The sequence below is a fragment of the Dermochelys coriacea genome, chromosome 11 (genome assembly GCF_009764565.3).
Source record: "Dermochelys coriacea isolate rDerCor1 chromosome 11, rDerCor1.pri.v4, whole genome shotgun sequence".
Classification (NCBI taxonomy): domain Eukaryota; kingdom Metazoa; phylum Chordata; order Testudines; family Dermochelyidae; genus Dermochelys; species Dermochelys coriacea.
The window spans coordinates 46,549,017-46,566,589 of NC_050078.2; the positions used below are offsets into that span (position 1 = coordinate 46,549,017).

Below are 17,573 nucleotides of genomic sequence, written 5' to 3' on the forward strand. Positions count from 1 at the left end.
TTGTGTGGACTGGTCCAGGCTGAGGTTGATGGTGGGATGGAAATTGTTGAAATCATGGTGGAATTCCTCAAGAGCTTCTTTTCCATGGGTCCAGATGATGAAGATGTCATCAATGTAGCACAAGTAGAGTAGGGGCATTAGGGGACGAGAGCTGAGGAAGCGTTGTTCTAAGTCAGCCATAAAAATGTTGGCATACTGTGGGGCCATGCGGGTACCCATCGCAGTGCCGCTGATTTGAAGGTATACATTGTCACCAAATGTGAAATAGTTATGGGTCAGGACAAAGTCACAAAGTTCTGCCACCAGGTTAGCCGTGACAGTATCGGGGATACTGTTCCTGACGGCTTGTAGTCCATCTTTGTGTGGAATGTTGGTGTAGAGGGCTTCTACATCCATAGTGGCTAGGATGGTGTTTTTAGGAAGATCACCAATGGACTGTAGTTTCCTCAGGAAATCGGTGGTGTCTCGAAGATAGCTGGGAGTGCTGGTAACGAAGGGCCTGAGGAGGGAGTCTACATAGCCAGACAATCCTGCTGTCAGGGTGCCAATGCCTGAGATGATGGGGCGTCCAGGATTTCCAGGTTTATGGATCTTGGGTAGCAGATAGAATACCCCAGGTCGGGGCTCCAGGGGTGTGTCTGTGCGGATTTGTTCTTGTGCTTTTTCAGGGAGTTTCTTGAGCAAATGCTGTAGTTTCTATTCTATCTGCTACCCAAGATCCATAAACCTGGAAATCCTAGCCTACCTGCTTGTCACCATGGAAGATTTTCCTCCTTTCCCCCCCCTGCTGTGGGTGATGGCTTATCTTAAGTGATCACTCTCCTTACAGTGTGTATGATAAACCCATTGTTTCATGTTCTCTGTGTGTGTGTATATAAATCTCTCCTCTGTTTTTTCCACCAAATGCATCCGATGAAGTGAGCTGTAGCTCACGAAAGCTTATGCTCTAATAAATTTGTTAGTCTCTAAGGTGCCACAAGTACTCCTTTTCTTTTTAGATAAATTGGGGTTGTCGAAACTCATCTTGCATGCTATCACCGAATATCCTTCGGGCAGCCCTGTCCATAGTGGCACAGAGGATAGTGAAGAGGAATTGGTTATGGGGGTGGGGGGATGACTGGGTGAAAAACTGTGTCACAAGTTCACAAAAAACACTAAGGCCAATCCTGGCTGAAAGGACAGACCAAGATTTTAAATCAAGAGGAGAAAATACACAGCCAGGGACTTCAGATTGACCACCAGATGGAGCCCATGCAGACTTATAAATGATAGCACCACATTAAAAACAGACAAAAAAGGGATCACTGCCTAATACCAAGAGAATTTAAACAAAGTACATTCCCCAGTTTATACTAGATTCCATGTTTATAAAATCTCTATATGTATTACCGCCTGAAGTGGAAGAAAAATAGACAACTCCCAGTTTGGGGCTATATAGTTTTCTTTCAAAACTCCTCTCTCTCTCTCTCTCTCTCTCACACACACACACACACACACACACACACACACACAAGATAGTGAGCACATTACAAAACTTTTCAGCAAGTGAACATGCCCTGGGAAAGTCTAGAATTTAGACAGGAAGCTTTTTAGGGCAAGGACTGTCTCTCACTGTGTGTTTGTACACAGTCTAGAACAAGAGGCCTGGTTTTTGGATGGGCCCTGTACACATTATTGGGATACAATAATAGTAAATAAATATTCAGTTTATGTATCAGGGAAATTTTCAAAAGCATTTAAGTGAGAAAATTTTTGCAAAAATGTCTCTAGGTAGGAGCTTAACTGAAGAGAGTGAGTTTAATAGCAGTGTTACTTTACCTCCACTACAGCCTCATTGCTGCTCCAGTGGAGTTTTTTGTCTCTGCTACTCTACGCTTACGCTTGACTGTATGGATTTTTTTGGTTGTATGGATTACGACCCAAGTCCTGGAAGCTTTTCTGTATTGTTGGACCCCTATACCATAAGACATTCCAATGATGTCATCTGTGAGCCCCTCTGCCCGATGCAGTTTGCAGCACCACAACATCACTAACATCAAATGCAGTTGAATGTAGCAAAACAATAATGGTACGTTTTTTATTTTTTAATACACAGGTATTTGTATCTTTAACAGATTGACATAATATTTTACACTTCTTTATTGTACTACTATTGTACTATATATTACCAGTTAAAATAAATTCCTTCATTTACTTTTTTTTTAAACCCATATTTCTTCTTGAAACTAGCTGCAATTATTTAAAAGTAGGGCACTATTTTTACTGCTTCCACATGTTCCAGGTAGGTCAATTGCACCTGCTGTTCTATTGAACACATTAGATATTCTATTATTTCACTGATTTTAATGGAAAGATGGCACCACAGTAGGTGCAGTGGAGGACTAGCAACAAAAGGGTTAAACTTAAGAGTTGAGTTGCATGTAATTTCCCCCTCCCAGTTTGATAGTCTAAATTATAAAAATAAATGGATATATTAATAACTAATTTTTTCCTAAACATTCTTTTCCAAGTCCATCAGAAACCAGATGTGAAAACTGCAGAGTTGCCCATTTTAAAGTTATAGGTTCACTTAATAAAATCTAAACAATGTATATACATACAGCCAAATCAAAGGTATGTTTCAATTGTAGTTTTAAGACTATTGATTGATCACATAAAGCAAAGGGGATAAAGGATAGAAGAACTCTGAGTAGCTATAGGACACTGATAACATTTCTATTGAAAAGGAAAATATAGATAGAAGTAACAACAATTTATATCATCATCCAGGTGGGGAAAAGCCTGTGTAAATAACTAGGTCTTGCAGTGTACCCTGAAAGTCAAAGAACTTTGGCTCTTTCAGACCAACGGGAGGAACGAGGGCCTGCACAGCAGCTTGTTACAGAATATACCTCCCCCCAGATGTGTAATTCTGGAACCTGTTAGCTTGAATGATTCAGTTAAAATAAACTGAAGATGCAACATAAAGACTCTCTCTAAGACAGGACTGAGGCCATATGGAGCTTTATTTCTCAAAATTAACACCTGGAGTTGTACATGGAAACAAACTGGATGTCAGTGTAGGATACAGAGCTCAGTGGCTATCAGCTACTAGTGAGAAACATGGCTAATTAAGTGGGCAGCTTCATTCTGCACTAATAGAAGGCTTCCAGGTGGTCTCCAGAGGAAGCCTCACGTACAGTGTATTGCAGTAATCCAATATGTAGTTGGTAAATCATAAAAGACTACATCTGAAATGAAAGGCTGCAACCTCCTTACTAAACACTCTTGATTATTTCTTTATAAAGCAACCAGAAAACCAAGAGGATTTCTAGATTGTACACCTTGTACAGGCAAATGGCAGGCGAACCTTCTCAATCAAGGGGGTAGATATTAGCTCTGCCATCTCCTCCCAGTGCTTCTCTCAGCCAATCAGTATCCATTTTATCTTCTCTGGTTTGAGCTTCAGTCAGCAACCCCTCATCTAAGCCCCAGAATGAGTCAGACACTGAAAAAGCCAAAAGACTGCACTCTCTCTATTTTCAATACACTGATGCCACTGCAGCCCAAATCACTCTACTGGAGGCTTCAAATAGACATTGCATAGGAGTGATGACAGAACAGAACCTTGCAAGGTCCCACGTGAGAATTTCAGAGCAGCTAAGCAACAATCCAACAACTTCCTCTTAGCGATCTCAGAAGTAATAACAGAGAAACACACACTTACTACTTTGCCTATCCCTGCCGAAGTTTGCAACCAAGTCAGCAACTCGCATTCATTTGCATCAAAGAATCAACACAAGCACTTAGTGTTTGACCTTTGCCAACAGAAGATGATTGACCAATGAGATAAGTGCTGCCTTTGTACCGCAGCCAGGTTTAAAAAACAAATTGAAATCTGAGGACTCTAGCTCTAGGTAATGCCAGAGCTGCTTTGCCACAACCTCTCATCAACCTTGCACACAAAAATAGCATGTTATACAAAGCCAGAGTTATAAAAAGGTTGGCATTATTAGCATCAAAATATTGCTTCTGAAGCATGGCCTCAGAACTGTTCTTTTGGCAGAGCTTAAACCTTGCCTTATCATGGGAAAACTGCCCATGTCTCCCTAAGAGGAGAAACCCCATATCCCCCTTTGAGCATTAGCTGGCCATAGACCCAAACTGATGGTTCCCAAGAACTCCCAAACAAAGCGTAGCAAGAGAAAATGTGCTTAATCTCAGCCATTTTTGCAACAACTAGTGTCATGGTAAATGCTGTATATTTTGTGCTACTGTATGTACATCTGCTACTGAAAGCTATCAGACCTCTTTTTGACAGCTAATAATGTCAGCTGTCAATGACATGATATTAATATATTCTTTCCAGTTGTTGTAAACATACTTTATTCCAGTTGAGAGCTCAGCCTTCCTATGAATGACAGTAATAACATTCAATTGTCTATTTAAATAGGCATTCTCGGCCAAACTCATCCCTAGTGCAACTCAGTTGGTTTCAATAGTTACATCAGGGATGCATTTGGCCCTACCTCCCAAGCTAAACTGGAAAAGAAAGCCTTATGTCAAACAATTGAGATAAAAAATATCACAGGAATGTTAAATTAACACTTGTCATCAAATACAGTAAAGGCCTTTCCTGTAGCCTTTACTCTTGAAAAAACACCCAGTGAATTGTCTGGGGATTTGTAGCTTTATATGTGTGGAGTTACTTGTTTAAACACACACACTGCAAGTTGCAATGCTGGATGAAAGTATAGTGACTAAATTTACCACAATCTGGAGAAGTGGAACAGTTATGTCCAGTAATAGACAGAAGATCTAAATTTAGCATACAGTCCTAGGGTATTAAAATAGCATCAAGAAATCTCATGAAGTCTAAAGCTATCAACCTATAAGGGAAAATTGCCGTCTATATTGTTATTAGCTACTTGCAAAGATCTCTGCAGGCTGTGTGAAGTGATTATAACCTATTAAGAATATAGCCTGTGTAAAGATCCCTGAGAAAAGAAAATGGAGTTAAACCCATCATCCCTATGACTAAACTATCTGTGATAGATCCAAGCCAGTTGGGTACAGCAGAGTAGCCTTATTGGGATCCAGGAAGTGGGCAGGCAACCCCCCCCCCCCGCCTAAGAGGGGGATCTACAGGACCAGGACACCAAATAAATATGGAGGACAACTAATGAAACAACAGGGACAGGAGCGTGGTCAAAGGGTCAAACAAAGGGAATCAGACGGGGACACTGAGCAGAGAACCCCGGACAGCGCCCACTGCTCCTCAAAGGCTTCAAGGGAGTTGGTGGATGCCGCCCAGAGGAACTCTGCCCGGATACATGAACGGACGGAGGATCGGAAATAGGCCCCACAGTCACAGGAGACTCCATCGGCCAACCTCATCACTCTGGTTTTATAGATGGCCATTTTAGCTAGGGCCAGAAGGAGGTTGACCAGGAGGTCCCGCAACTTTGTGGGGCCACGGATACGGAGTACATAAATAAGAAGGTGAAGGGAAAATTGCAACCAAAAACGTAACAAGGTATTTGTGAGGAGCCGGCATAGGGGCTGCAGCCTGGCACACTCCAGGTATGTGTGTGCCAGGGTTTCCCTCACGCCGCAAAAGGGGCAGGTATCTGGGATAGGAGTAAACTGCGCCAAGTACACACCCGTGTTCACGGCTCCATGAGGGAGCTGCCAACTGATATTCCCGGCAGGCCTCGGGACCAAGGTGGAGTATAGGCTGGCCCACTGGGGCTCCTCACCCTCCAGAGGTGGCAGGAGATCCTGCCGTTTTGTATCGAGGTGGGATGCGAGGGTGAGGACTTGAGGGATGTGGAGCACAAGCATGTATAGATGTTTCTTTGGCACGGTCTGGAAGTAGACTGGCTGCAGCTCATGCAGCTGGCTCACGGTGAAGGGGTGGGGGAGGTCGGTTGGGTTCATGGGGCAGGGATCCGATGAAAAGGTCTGGCGGGCGTGGGGTGGAGGATGGGCGGGGTGCACCCTCATGCAGGACCCTGTCGAAGTAAACGTGAGCAGCGGGTAGCAAAGCAGCCATCACCTCCTGAAGTACACGCCAGGGACTACGAGGTCTGGAGAACCCCATGCGCTGAGTGAGCTTCAGGAGATCCAGCCAGTCTCCCCGGTCGTAGTCCAGGAGGTCTCCGACTCCTGTGACTTCTGCTAGGACCAACCTCTGGCGCACAGAGAGGGACTCCGCCACCTGCATGCGGAGCTGGGGGTTGTGTAGCAGGGGCTCCGCGAGGAGATCTGCCCCCTTGGTGGCTGCCATGAACCTGTTCGTTGAAAGCAGTTTCCAGATCCGGAGAAGGTTCTGGCAGAAGGACTGGCAGCCTGGAGAGGTCTCCGGAAGACCCTCTCGGATGGAGATAAAGGAGCTGCTGGTCGTATCGGAAGCCTGCGGAAAGTGTGTGAGCCAGTATGCTCCTCAGACTACCTGCACCATAAAGGAGCCTCTGTAGGGCCTAGAGGCAGAAGACACGGACCTGAGTGTGCAGATACTTAAGGCCCTGCCCCTCCCTCCTCCAGGGGTATGGAGAACCCCTGGAGGATCCAGTGCAGTCTGACCATAAAGAACTCCGAATCGATGTCTGGAGGTTGGCCAGGAAACCGGGGCCGGGACCAGGGTGTTGAGCCAGTACCAGAGCATGGACAGGACTAGTTGATTAAGCACCAGCACTCTCCCTCGAAGGGAGAGGCACCGGAGTAGTCCTGTCCATTTCCGGAGCCACTCTATCACCCTGCCCTCCAAATCGTACCAGTTCTCTGGCAGAGAGGGGATGCATGGCAGAAAGGTAACGCCGAGATAAACCCGGATGGCCTGAAGCGCGGGTGAAAGAGAGCTCACCTGCCAGCCGTCCCCAACCACCAGGCCAGAGCTCTTGACCCAGTTGACCGAGGCGGAAGAGGCTGCCGAACAGATTGCCTGGCAAGCCTCCACCCGCGCCAAGTTGCTCGGGTCCTGAACCACGAGGAGCACGTCGTCGGCGTACACCAACAGGACCAGCCGCAGTTCCGGCTCCCGCAGCACCAACCCCGTCACCCTCCCATGGAGGAGACAGAGGAAGGGCTCGATCGCCAGAATGTACAGCTGGCCCGAGAGGGGGCACCCCTGCCATACTCCTTGCCCAAAGCTGATTGGTTCAGTCAGGGTCCAGTTGAGCCTGACCAGACACTCTGCGGAGCCATACAGCACCTGAAGAAAACCCCACAAACTGGGGTCCGAAGCTAAACACTCGCAGAGTGCTCAGGAGATACCCGTGGCCCCACCCTGTCAAATGCCTTCTCCTGATCCAAGGACAGGAGGGGCGAATGACAGACCCATCCCTACACCTGAGTTCAAGAAGTCCCGGGCCAGATACAGGTGGTCAAGGATGCTGTGGCCCGGGATGGTGTAGGTCTGGTCTGGTCGGACCACATCCACCAGCACGGACCCTAGCCGCAGCGAGATGGCTTTTGCTACGACTTTGTAGTCCGTGCTGAGGAGCAAGATGGGACGCCAATTTCGTAAATCGTGGAGGTCCCCCTTCTTCGGCAATAAGGCGAGCATGGCTCACCTGCACGAAAGAGGGAGGACCCCACTCTGCAAAGACTTGGCCAGATGGTGACTAGGTCTGGGCCAAGGATGTCCCAGAACACGCGGTACAATTCCACAGTCAGCCTGTCCATGTCTGGAGATTTATTGGTGGGCATGCGACGGAGGGCTTCCAAGAACTCGGCCAGAGTGAGAGGCAATTCTAGCCAATCTTAGTCACCCACGCTGACCATAGGAAGGTCCTCCCAGAGCACTCTGCAAGTGTTTCCGGATTGGTCAGATCCAGGGAGGAAAAGGGCTTGTATAGAAGGTTCTCGCCCTCCCACACATCGTCCACCGGATCCATGAGGAGGGTGCCGTCCTCTGCCAAAAGGCAGTGACATGCTTCTTGGCCCCCCTCCTTTTCTCCAGGTGTAGAAGAAGCGGGAGCCGCGATCCACCTCCCGAAGGAGACTGATGCAGGATCAAACAAAGGTGCCCCAGGCCCGATGATCTTCAAGGGTCCAGAGCTCCAGCTTCTCCTGCACGCTCCGCAGAGGGGCGGATCCTCAGGGCTGGTGGCCAGATGCCTCTCAGCTCTAAAACCTCCCGTTCCAACTGCTCTGTCGCCACATCCCTCCATCAGCTGGCGCCCCAGGTGTAGTCACGGCAGAAGAGCCGGGTGTGCACCTTCCCCAGGTCCCACCACTGCCATGCTGAGGGAAAGGCATGCCATTCCCCTCGCCAGGCCAGCCAGAACTCCCAGAAGGATGCCAGAGGCCCACATCCTCAACAAGCTGTTGTTGCAATGCCAATAGGCTGGCCCTAGCCTCTACGCACAGAGAGAGGGTTAGATGATGGCTAGATGATGAACAGAGAATGGGGCCGGCTGGATGCTGGAGGAGTGGACCCGTGAAAGGTGGAAACATGATAAATAGATGTGGTCCAACCAGGAGTGGCACAACCGATGGGCCTCCACCTGGACAAAGGTGAACGTTGAAATGTCATCCGGGTGGTGGTCGCACCAAACGTCCACCAGGGAGTGGTGTTCGACTATCTCCCGGAGGATGTCCGCAGCGGCCAGGCACTGCTCGATCTCCGAGTGGTCCTGCTCCTCGAGAGTGGTATTTAAGTCCAAGCCCAGGACCAGACATTTGTGAGGATCCAAGGTGCCCAGGAAGGCGGACGCCTGCTGATAGAAACGCAGCCACTCTGGGACCGATGTCGGGGCATAGATGTTAACGAGATTGACTATGAGCCCCTTCATACGGACCCAGAGGTTGCAGCAGGCAGCCGGCACAGCCTCGGCGACCCCCAAGCACCTCGGGTTGTAGGTCGGGGGAGAACAGGGTCGTCACTCCAGCCGTACGAACTGTGAGCTGTAAAGTAGACCCCTGTCCCCCCATCTTCCAGCCGCCAGCTGTCTTCGGCAGCTGGATCCATATGGGTGTCCTGCAGGAAAACCACAGAGTACCCTCACTCCCGAGGAAGGAGAGAGCACCTGGAGACCATCCTACAGCCCCAGGTATTAAATGTTGCGATGATGATTGGTGCCATGAGGAGGGCTGGGGGGGATCCTCGCCAGCAGGGATGCTCGCGGCCCCCCTTAGGTGAGCAATGAGTCACGGAAGCTGCGGACCCACTGGTTAGGCTGCGGGTGGCCTGCTTCTGGTCCTTTTACCCTCCCAATAAGGGCCCTTGCAGCCCGGAGGTTTTGGTGGTGATGAAAGTTCCCCCCATCGCTGGAGAGCAAGCTGTACCTTGTTGCGGGAGCTGCAGATGTCTTCAAGAAAGTCCCGTAGCTCCTCTCGCAGCGCATGTGGGGATGGATTACTGGCTCCTGACCATCCTCTGGTGGGGCCCGTGACACAGCCCCTGTGGCCCACCGAGACGGGCAGGCAAGGGGCGGACCCCCATGTGCACCCGATGGGTTGGCGCCACGCGGCCCGCCTCAACCATGGGTCAATAGGGGGCAACGGAGGGAAGATAGCAGCCCTAGTGGGTCAGGACAGGGAAACACAAAAGCTGCTCCACTGGAGGTCCCATCTACTGGAAAGGGGAAGGAGACAGCCCCAGGGGCAGGAACTTCATCACAGGACGTGGAAGTGATAGGGACAAGGTCAGCATCAGGGGCAGGGGCAGAGGGGAGATTCCGGGCTCCAGCAGCCAAGCAACTGGGCAGTGGCACTTCCTGGTCAGATTCAAGGGTTTGGGGGATGGGGAGGGGGTTCGGCAGTCATAGCATCAGGAGATGGACTATCTTCTGTAGGGCCCCCACCTGGGAGGGAGGTCAATTGCTCCACACCAACGAGGGGCGTCCCTGATGGCTCGGGTCCTGGCCGCGTGGCACTGGCCGTTGACTCAACAGGCTCGGACGGCCGTCAGCGGGGTGCCTTCTGCGGCCGGGTTGATGGAGAAGTCCGGGGCTCCTTGGAGGTGCGAGTGGAAGCAACAGTTAGGGGGAGGGAGCATGGGGAAAGGGGGGGCCGGAGTGAGGTCACCCAGATCAAGGCCCGCTGGCAAAGGGTCGTCCAGGGCTTTGATCTCCTCATATATGGAGGGGAGATCACCTTCCACCACCTCGGGGTTATCCCCATTGGCACCCAAAACAACGGTTGCCTCGGAGCTCACAGGGGCTTCAGATGACACTGGGGCAGGAGGGGCTCCACTGGGGGCCTCGGAGGGGAGGGACTCCCATGGAGGGGCGATATGACCCTCCAGTGCTGACACATCTTCCCCAGCTGGCACCGGTGGATGGAATACACCAGTGGGCAAAGTGGAAGGCTTGGCATCGGTGCTCCCCCTTCTGGTCTTCCGGGGGGCCTCTGCATCGGATGGAAGAAGCAGAGCTTGAGCCTTCCACTTGCCCCGCTTCCCCTGTACTAGGGCCCAGCCTTCCATGGCATCATCTGGGGGCTGGCTAGCAGGGGTCAGGTCAGGGGAGATAGCTCAGGGATTTGGGGGAGGAGGGATAATGGTGGGGCAGCATGAGGGAGGGAAGATCTCCCCTGGGGTGGGCCCTCTCCCATGCCCGGTGGTATCCCTGCCGCACCCTCCTCCACAGGCCATGCCAGATTGCAAGCAGCGGAGGTGGGACTTTCCCACTCATCTGGGCATAGTGGGGGAGGTGCCCCTTGGGCCCAAGCGGGAGCAGTGGTGGGCTGGGAAGGAGGGATGGCGGCTTTGGGCGCCAGGCAGCTAGGGGCACCGCTGATGACAGGGCCGGTGCCCTGCCGGGCCTTGGATGTCCCGGATGCCCCTCCTTTCCAGGCCAAGGGGCAGTCCCTCCGGACGTGCCCTATAGCTCAGCAGAAGTAGCACCGGGCCTCCCCCGTTGAATAATGCAACTGGTAAGGGGCCCCCTGATATGACCCCTCGAGTGCCTCTCCGTCACACGCCGCCAGTGGCAATTAAAACTGCACCTGCCTGTGGAACGAGAGGACGTGATGAAGGGCGGGGTCTTTGCAGCCCAGTGGGAAAGGGCTAACAATGGAGATGGGTTTCCCCAGGGTGGAGAGAGTGGGTAATAGGGCAGCATTGGGAAGGAAAGGAGGGACGGAGGTCAGGACCAGGCGGTCGCCCAGGTACTCTAGCGGCTCTAGGGGGATGAACACTCCCCCCCCCCCCCACCGCCAGGCCCTTCTCCACCGCCTCCTGGGCAGCGGCCTCTGATCCTAAGAAGAAAACGACCTTGCCATATATTTTGGAAGCCGCCACAATGGCCGGGGGCCCCATCACCCTCGCCATGGCCGATGGCCGGGCAGCCCCTCCCATGGAGGGCTTGATTTTTTTTAAAGGGCCCTTACGCTTCCTTTTACCCTGGCCCTTCCTGCCAGCTGGGGGGGCTTCCCCAGAGTCAGAAGGGGCAAGGGATGTGGCAGCAGTGGAGGTCATCCTGGTGTCCACTGCTGCCGGCGCCCCAGCGGGGGCAGTAGCAGGTGGTTCAGCTGTGGCAGCAGATCTAGAGGCTCGGGGGGGGGAACGGGCCGGCAAGTGGGGGAGGGGCAGCGGGGTCTTCTGGAGGGAGCCCACCCACATTGTCTCCTGCCATCATGAGCAGGGAGGGAAGGGGAAAAAAAAAACACCAAAGAGAGGAGGGGAAAGGGGAAGCAGGTCGACCACTTGTCCCTGCTAGGCTGCAGGCAGGGGAGGAGGGCACCAAAAGGGGTGGGCTGGACGGGGGGCAAATCAGGGGCTAGGGGTCAATCACCGACACAGGGCGGGATTCCAGCTCCTCCTGCTGCACTCAAGGAGCGGGGGATACAACAACATTGGGGGGTGCAGTGAAGGGGGTTCAAACTAAAATGGGGAGTGGCACAAGCGCATGGGAAGGGGCATGGGCGCACAGAGCAAGGGGCTAAGCGGGCTGGAGGTAGGACAGGGAAACCAAGGGGCTAGCTTCAGAGGCTGGGGCGGGCCAAACAAATAAAGGCTGCAGAGGGAAACAGGCAGGGCAGGCAAACAAACTGAAGTTAGTAAGGGGGCTAGGGTAAAGGGGAAGGGCAAAAGGCTGCAAGGGGCAAATGGGCAGGTAGCAAGGGGCAAAGCTATGGGGTGGGCAGTCTGGGGGGGGGCCCCACATGCACTTGCACAAAGTCAGTGTGGAAATTTGGCAATTGGCAAGCCAAGCAAGCAGCTGAGTCCAGAGGCAGGAGCTAAGGCAAGTGGTAAACAGCCAATGGGGGTAGTGGAGAGGGCAGTGCTTGTGGTGGGAGTTGGGGGGATGCAGATGGGTCAGGGGGCAGCTCCACACCACAACCTCTGTGTCCCCACAAACACAGTCAAAACCTCCACCACCAGAGCACAGTTCGAAAGTTACACAGTCCTTCATGGTCCCCTCCACAGTGGTCCATAGAGTCTCTGCGCGCTTCCCCAATAGCTGAAGGTCCTCTTCCTCTTCCTCCTCTAGGGTCCAGCAGCTCCCAGGCAGCAAGGGCGGCAGCAGCAGCTCCAGCAATTCCAGTAGCTAGGCAGGCAGAAAGGACCCCTCACAGGTGGTGGTCGTGGTGGTCATGGTGTTCACAGCAGCAACAGCTGGGACTGGGGTCCCTCACTCCCTTCCTCTGGGGAGTGAGCCAGCAGCCCCCCCCCCCACCAGGGGCTGCAGTTGGAGCAGTAGCAGCACCCAAGGGTGGGGGAGGGGGGTCCAGCAGCTGGCTAGCAGCCAGGTAGCAGAGAAGGAGGGTGGGTGATGTCTGGCCCAGCCAAGGGAGCAGCAGTGGCAGCAGCAGCAAGAGCCCAACGGCCAGCAGCAGTCTCCCTCCTGGCCAGTCGGGTTCAGCAGAGGGCAGGTCTACTGGCCACTGGATTAACAGTTTTCTGTTCCCTGACTGACCAGAGCAGGGGTTGCTCCAGGCTAATGAGAACACCTGACTCCAATTAACCTGCAAAGAATCAGATGAGGTCATTAAGCTAATGTGACCACCTGACTAATTAAGGCCCCTCTGATAATATAAAAGGGCTCTCTCCAGTCAGGCAGAGAGGAGCAGAAGTGTGGCTGAAGGGCTGGTTAATGAAGACACCCTCAAGTCATTGGTAAGGGAGCCCTAAGGTAAGGGTGAAGAAGTGAGAAGCAGGAGAGCTGTGGGAAAGTGGCCCAGGGAAATGTAGCAACTCTGGCAGTAAAAGGTTGGCAGCCAACAGCTGTGACCATTAGGGTCCCTGGGCCAGAACCCAGAGTAGAGGGCAGGCCTGGCTTCCCCCCAACCCACCACTATGGAAACACCTCCTGGGAGGGGGAAAACAGGCCCCTGGCAGGACAGGAAGCTAAACTGTTTTGGCATGAGGCCATAGGAGCAACAGAGACTGGGAATTCTCTCACCAACCTCCATTGCTGGCTTATGATGAAAAGGGCTCAGTAAACTGTATCCCTGGCCCTAGAGAGAGAAGGGCTATGTGTAGGGTTGCAGTGAACCTCTGAAGCTAGCATAAACCACCTGGAAGCATGGGACCCATGGGACAAGGTCAGAGCTCTGCCACATATCATAAAGGTGAAATATGACTTGGCATATCCACAATATTGAAATTTAACTTATAGTTGAGAGGCATTTTAAAACATCTATTCTTAAAAAAAAAAAAATTCTGAAGATCCAGTGTGACAATGATAAGTTAAAATAAATCAATTTGTCTTTGAATTTTAAAAATATGATTAATAATCAAACATAACAGGCTGGTGTAGTTCAGGAAGGAGAGAAAGATGGTAACTCACAGTCCTGAATCTTTGATGCTAAAGCAAGGAGACAACCAACAGAAAACCACTATGCTTTTATTTTCTCTCTCCTTTTTATAACTTTCCAGACTCCTATCTCACTGGGAATTATACACCTTCAATTCACATGGGGTCAATCCCTAAAGTCCTTACGCTGTCCTATGTCCTATATTTTCAGGATTTGGTCCATTGTTTCCAATCTAGGAAAGATTTTTTTTTTGTATGAAACTATATTGAAACTGATATGAGTTATCAGTATAACTCCCACCCATCCCCACATATTCCAGTAAAAGAGCTACTTTTGACAGTTTAGGTTCTGTTGCTTGGGAAAGGATTTAAGCTAAACAAAAGCAAGATTTTATATTTGAATAAGAATCCACACAGGGGGAACTATACTTGTATAACTGGTAACACTTTCCTATGTAGACAGGACATTGTATATTCAGTCAGCTGCAAAAATAATCTTTACAATTTAAGAACCATTGACACTTGAACAGACCAGAAAAAAAACCCACCTATCACCACCACAGGCAAACCAATAACTGTGAACTGGGAGGGAACTGGCACATATAATTCACACTTACAAGGGAAAAACACTACTTTAAAGATGAATTCTGGATTGTACCTTGGATCTGGTGAAATGTGCAATTGTCATTTGAAAAGTGGCAACTAATTAAGCTAACTCTGACCCTGTGTATTGAGCAAACACACAGAAGTAAAGGTCCTGCCCTTAATTGTTTAGAATAAAAATTAAGACAAGCCACTACAAGTGAGTGTAACAAACAGATGTACAAAGTGAACAGTGACAGGAATATGTGCTTACATAGACCAGCTCTGTGCACATAAACATGAGATATTTTGATGTCAGTAATTATAGACCTCAGTTATTTACTGCAGTTTATAGCACAACACAAACAGGCACCCATTTGCTACTCTGGGTGCCTCTGAAATAATTTAAATGCAACAAAAAACAAAACCAGAAGTAAACCCCAAGATAAACTCCATTCCCAACTGTCAAGGCTGAATCCCCACTCTGTCACTCCAAGTGCAGGAAGTAGGGGCCCACAAGGATTTTAAGAATTAATACTTGCCACTCCAGGTTTGCATTAAACTCCCAAGGTTACAGCTTCTCTCTGATCTTGGCTTGGTAAACGCTGCCACCACCCAAATAAAAAAAAAAAAAACCGCCGCCACCATCTTTGAACCCAGGAAGGAGCACTTGGGAATTCCTCCCTGTGGGGTACCCTCAAACCCTTTCACACACCCCTCCAGGGAAGAGCTGAGAAAGAAAACAAAGGAAATTAGCTGTGCCTATCAGCTAATCAACCAACATGCACAAACCTCTTAGGACACCAAAAGTCCAATCTTGTTCTTAAATGTAAATTTTATTAAAAACAAAAAGGAAAAAATACATCTGGAACTTAGGCTTTTTGCTAGATCTTAAAAGAAACAATTACAAAAATTAAACACCCAAAACAGCTTTCTTGGGGGTTCAATTTAAAATTACAAAAAACAAAAGAATCTGGGGTTAGCATAGAGGAGATCCACAAGCCAAAATAATAAACAAACTTGATAGTGTCTAGCTAAACATTCTGATCTACTTACACATTTGAAGTTCAAATAAGGAATTCTAGGCATGAGCTGATGATTTATGATCATACCTGGCTTAAGCTTTACACAGTATTCCTGCTGCCCTCTGTTCCCCTCTTTTCCTGAGGGCAACACACAAAGGGAAAGTTTCTTTTCCCATTTTAAAAAGTTCTAGTCTTCCCATTGACTCTCTTGGTCAGGTGCCCACTTTTTCCCCTTTACCTTGGGGCCTTTTTAACCCTTTACAGGTAAAGCCAGTAGAAAAAAGCTACCAAGAGGGACTTTATAGCTAACTGGCTGGCTGGATGTCCATAAAAGGAAGTGACCACCCCCCACTTCGTTTATCACACCAAACAACACAATAGGTGGGTTTTCTAAACCCCCCCCCACTATTGGGAATTTATCATAGACATTATGGGAGAAGAGCTCCACTTGGCCACTAAAGATGCTATTGCTTGGCTTGGCGAATATGTAAACACTAAATAAATGGTAGAAGAAAGTCTTGGAATATTTGAGGTAGGACATGGTAGTGATATATTTTATCATGGAGAGCATTCAGTTCAAAAAATTAAAAATATTTTTATCTCTGTGGCAGTCTCCCATTGATTCTCAATTAAGCTTAACAATGTCAATATCAATATCAATATGTACTCAATATACATGCCAACACGTTATTTGGTATTATCTGAAAGTGTTCAGCTGTGACAGAGTTAATAAAGATGATGCAGCCACTGAACCTATCAAGAAATTTAAATATATTCAGATCAATCCAGCCATCCTTTGGTAAGCAATATTGATGAAAATGGCCTGTAATGTTGAGAAGTGCCTTAATAGCCATACCTACCCCTCTACTCCTTAAAGACACTGCGTTATCTCTAATATCCAAATGAAAAGCAGAAAGGTAGCTTTCATCCACTTATACTAGCTCATGAATCTAGATAACCACTGATGCAGCAAATCTGAAAAATCTACTAGATTTACTGTCTCAACTCACTGTGCAGAATATCAGAGAATTAAGCAATGGGGTGATGAGAAGAGATATTTTTAAACCTATGTGTATGTTGTATGAAAGAGTAACAGTTAATTTGTGCACAGTGTTAAAATGAGAATTTGCATTTGAAAGAATTTTAATAAAATAATCCCTCAGTGTTATTATTAGGTACATTGGTTCTGCTTTTGTTATAATACAGCCATGACCTTAGCATGGCAGAAACAAGAATTTATTTTTTGGGGGGGAGGGTTGTTTTGTTTTTCTGTTTTACTTTTCTTTTAAGCCAAAGGGACTATTCACTGGCAACGTTACAGACATTCTAAAGCACAAATTAGGGCCTTAGTGCTTAACCCCCCTAAGAAAAATACCAAAAGTAATTTAAAGTCCTGAAACATAAAGCCAAGTGTCCGAGTCTGAGTTTGTAGAGATATCATCTTATTATGTAGTTCCAATTTTCCTTCAGCTCTTTAGTAAGGAAAACACACAACCCCTTTAACTTGATTTCCCCTTTCTCTGCCCTCAGTTGAAGAGCTTTCCATCAGGAAATTTTTTTTAAATGGATAATTACTGTGCTCTGGGCTGCACATTTTGGAATTAGGGCTTCTGGTCTTGGTTAATAAAAAGTGGCTGAATTAAATCTTGTTCAATTAACATCAGAACTTTTGAAGGGGCAAGAGTAAAATATTTCCTAAGAGACTATCCCTTAATAGCCACTAGCAAAGCGCATAATTATGCTCAATGAGATCTATTTTTTTTTCTCCATTTTCAAGACCGATACAGTTGTTTGAAGAGTTGCAATTATTTTATCCCTTGGTGCCTCCTGATCTTTCACAGTTAACAAAGAGGTTAAGGAATTGAGAACATCACCACCTCCAACTAACAGAAGTCATGGTACCAAAGTTCTTGGTGTCAATATTATGCATAAAGACAGTAAAGGAGAAATTCACTGTACTGTGTAAGGGTGGGTAATAAGATTAACCTTGAAATTTGCTATGAAAAACTGAGTACTTCATCATCACTCTTGACTTTAATGGAGGTATGACATTTTCATCGGTGAGGATCTGCCACAAAGAATCATCATCTTCTTGTACTCTCCAAGCTGGGGTGAGATGCAATTTCTGTCACTGCACACTCTGGATTCCAGGGACAGCTCCATTCTTGTACATGTTTGTACACACGTTTACAGAATACACAAATACACAGACACATTCTTGTTTAACGGGATACCAAGGATGCCACAATAAGTAACAGCCTGGCTTTTTTTGATCAATAAG

At 48.7% G+C, this 17,573-nt stretch overlaps 1 protein-coding gene and 1 long non-coding RNA gene across 4 annotated transcripts in view; one reads left to right on the top strand and one right to left on the bottom strand.

The window, feature by feature from the left end:
- ZNF385B (zinc finger protein 385B) overlaps positions 1-17,573 on the bottom strand; it is a 321,069-nt gene that overhangs the window by 191,339 nt on the left and 112,157 nt on the right. The gene's annotated exons all lie outside the window — the stretch shown is intronic.
- LOC122458146 lies at positions 6,443-15,740 on the top strand. Its single transcript, XR_006278027.1, has 3 exons — positions 6,443-6,527; positions 12,171-12,177; positions 15,730-15,740. It is a non-coding gene; the product is annotated as an uncharacterized LOC122458146 (long non-coding RNA).